We start from the raw sequence: 4,122 nt of genomic DNA, 5'->3' as shown, positions 1-4,122 counted from the left end.
TTCTAAGACCAAATAAAACTGAAATAATTACTCCTGCATACTTTAGGTTTAGATTAGTCTCACATTGCCAGACCTTCCTCCATAGCAATGCAGGCGGAGGGTCGGGCTAGTCAACACAATGGGGGGGGAAAACGTGCTCCGGTTTATTGGCTTGTCTTTAAGCCAATCACAATTGCCGCTGCAAAATAGCCTTGGGGTAGGAACTTGTTTTGGTGGAACTTGTGTACGTTTAAAGGTTGTTTTCTGTGTCGTGCAACAGAAAACTCAGATTGGAGTCTATCTAGCTGTCTGGATTTACCCTGCAGAGATCTGAGGACCAGGTAACCATAGTCCTCAGATTGGACAGATAGTCTAGCTGGCTGTCTGGATTTACCCTGCGGAGATCTGAGGACCAGGTAACCATAGTCCTCAGATTGGACAGATAGTCTAGCTGGCTGTCTGGATTTACCCTGCAGAGATCTGAGGACAAGGTAACCATAGTCCTCAGAAATCTACCAGAGGTCAGAACGCCAACAAAAAGAAGGAGGAAGGGGACGGACATCTGGATGAAGAAAGTTGACATGTACCATTTTCAGTCTGAACTCTATGTGGGTACACAACAGGTGAATGGGACCATACAACACATATATTCTTGTACACTATCATGCAGTTTCTTCATCTTCAATTGTTTCAGTTAATATCCTTTCAGTAAATGCATGTTTCTTCACAGTTGCAACACACTAGGCTTCATGAAAAAACCCATATCCACTTCATGACATTTCCTGTTGTAGTGAAACACACAGTCATGGAAGACCTTTTCTTGTGAAAAAAAACGAGAAGTGATGAGTTTGATGTTGACGGTTTGTGAAATGCGTCATTAAGGTGAATCTTGATGGCCACAGGGACTGAACAGGAAGAGGAAGAAGGGCCACCCACAGAACCTCAAAGGGACAAAGATAACACACACTGACAGCTTTGACATTATTGGTAAGTGCAGTTCAGAAACAAACTGCTGCTTGAACTTGTTGTGCATCTTGAGCAGCACAATAACACAATAATGGGACCACGGAGTATCTTCCATAGGAAAATGTGTTGGGCTGTGGGAAAACAGTTCTCATTACATCTCTGGTTGGTGTGAAAGGAAACGGGGCGCAGCAGAGTGACTCAGCTTTAATATAAAGAAGACTCTACCCTTCTGGTTGTTATTATGAAATACAGCATCCACAGGCGGAGCAGCTCTCCTGGCGAGGGCGTTTTTAATAAAGCCTTACATTTACTCTTGTGCACAATATAAACAGATACCAGACCAGGAGAGATACGTCAGAGCTGCTAAAAGCGTACTGAAATAAATTATAAGAGGAAGTCTACATGCATCTACTGCATTAGGGCATGATTAAAGAGGACACTTGTGGTGTATGGCTTCTCTTGCATCATTTAACCTCTAATCTAGTGTTTTACATACAGCATGGATGTTTCTCCACAAATCCCCCTATTATACTGTCTCAGAGTCATATCTGTACTCTTGGGGTCTAATTGAATAGGTTTACATACTTTGATGGTCAAAAAACATTTTCTCATACTGCATTGCTGCAGTTCCTCTGCCTAAAACACTTCTCATGTCGCTAAAGTTGCCTCCTCTACTCCTCCACTTGCATCTCTTCCTCACTTCTTAACCTCTCCCACAGAGGAGGCACGGGAAGACGTGAGGAAATCCTGGGAGGGGAGAGGCAACAAGCAAATGTGTGGACATTAAAGCGTAACTCTCACCAAAATGCAAACTAGGGGGTTGTTGTGAAGGTACCCGAATCAAACTTTCATTCTAAAGCTTACTTAGGACGGAAGTGTCACTTTTAAGATTTACTGGAATCTTGTTTTTTGGTCAAAAGTCCAAATGGAAGTCCAAGCTATATTGCTTTTTACAAAGTATCTACGTATCCTTCACATCAATTTTTATTTTTATTTTTATTTTTTAGTTGTTTTACTTTATTTATAACTGCTGAAAAAGACAGGAAATGGGGGGACGGCATGTAGCAAGGGGTGCCTGGGTCGGATATGAAGCTGGGCTGCAGGGGGCGCACGCTCTACCAGGTGAACTCCAAGCTGCCCCCTTCAAACTGCCCCCTAGGTTTTTGTATTGAATCTGAACTTTGTGATTGCGCTTGTTGGCTGATTTTGTATATTATGTTAATTTAATTGTTTCTGGCCAACATTACATTTCGCAAAGGGGTAATTGCTCATGCAAAATCATTCCATATAAACATAATTGAAAATAGATTGGGTTGGCAGTAATAAAGTTGCTTGAACGCCCTTCAATCAGCAGCAGTGTTCTGAAGCTTCTCCTGTGTGAAGCTTATTTTGTTGATAGTCACAATATCCGCAGCACCTCCCCCCATAGAAGATCTGTACAGACATTATCATATTCACTTGACAATCCTGTATGTCACATATTGTGGAGATGAAACCCACAAAGTGGCCTCCTACACTCAGTGATTGAAGATGCTATCTCCGCCATTCAATCTTGCTTCTTACTGCTGTTACGTTTGATGAATAGCTGGCTTGACATATAGTTCCTCAGATCTCATTTGGATTGTAGCCTGTAGCTAGAGGGCCTGGCGCCATTACACTCTGGCAGACACACATGCATACAAGTACACATGCATGGATCACACACACACTTACATACACGGACAAACATGCCTTCAGACAAGCATGGAAACACATATTAAACATCCATTTGCATCACTCAAAGTCTAATTTAGGTCATCCTCGTCAGACTATACACTCTTGTCTTTTTCTTTTACTTCTTCTCTCTCTCTTTGTCCCTTTTGGGGAGCCAGTGTATTTTACCTAGACTAGTAGTCAAAACTGTGTCAATGCAAACCCAGGGAAATTCTCCAGTCCAACTGGGAAGAAGAGCCAACAATGAATTCTGTTGTGCTAAATGTGGATCATGTTAACGGCTGTTTTTCTGTGAGCCGGCGCACTCTTATCACTCATAAAGTGAGTCCCACCTCCTTGCGTACCCACATTTGTATCGTAACAGTCATAAAACTCAGCGACGGCCGGGTGGATGTGAGGACACGAGTTGCATCCTGGTATGGTTCTCCAAAGTTTTCTCATCTCCGCCGCCTACGCAGCTATGCTGATTATAGAACAACATAGCATATGCTCATTTTACTTTCTCTCCCACACACAGCAACACCAGCCGCATGCACTCAGCCCCTGCAGTGAGAGACCTCATGTAACCCTAACCCTAACCCTCTGTGGCAGGAGGCAACATCACATGCTGTTGTTTGAATTCTCGCCTTCATCCCTTCCTGAAAGTTTAAAATTCTTTACACTGACTTTTAAGTCTCTTTCTCACTTTCTCTTTCTCTCTAATACACACACACCTACAAACACACACACACTCAAAAGTATGACCTCTTCCGTGAAACATTAGGGGAAACCAAGTTGTGGAGAGGGACATGCAGTATTATGGATCACAAAGTGAGGTTTTTAACCTCATTAGGTCTGTCGATTGGATCAATGGCTTGTTTCAGACCAGTTTTCTAGAGTAGCACATAGCCACAGCATTGCTATATTGTCCACTCCTGATGTGTGAATACTCACCCTGTATAATGTGAACGAATTTCTATTTCTCTTTCCAACAAACACTGACTTGCATTTTACTTGCAGCCGCTGTCCGCCGCTTTGTTTTTAATATTTTGTTTGGGGCATTTTTATTGAGGCACTTGTGGAATCAGGTGTGGACAGAGAACGTGGGGGGCAGAGTAGCAAGGAACAGGATGTATTTAAGGAAAACTAACCAGAGCAGAGGCCGGGTGTGGGGGTGAGAAGGTGACAGGCAGAGTGAAGATGGCGGTTTCTAAGCGTGGACATGAAGAGTGGAGGAACCAGGTGAGATGAACAGATACAGAGTGACAACGCGATCCATGGCATGACAATTTCACTTTATGAGGTTTTAAAAAAATAAAGTGAGTTTCCCCAGCCTGACTATGACCCCCCTTCAGAGAGACTTCAGTTACAGTATAAGGGGACCACTAAGGTCTTTATAAAGAGACCTCAGATACAGTATTAGGGAACACTAAGGTCTATATAAAAGAGACTTCAGATACAGTATTAGGGACCACTAAGGTCTAT

This window comes from Etheostoma cragini, chromosome 6 (assembly GCF_013103735.1).
Source record: "Etheostoma cragini isolate CJK2018 chromosome 6, CSU_Ecrag_1.0, whole genome shotgun sequence".
NCBI lineage: Eukaryota > Metazoa > Chordata > Actinopteri > Perciformes > Percidae > Etheostoma > Etheostoma cragini.
Note: the sequence above shows the minus strand (reverse complement) of the source record.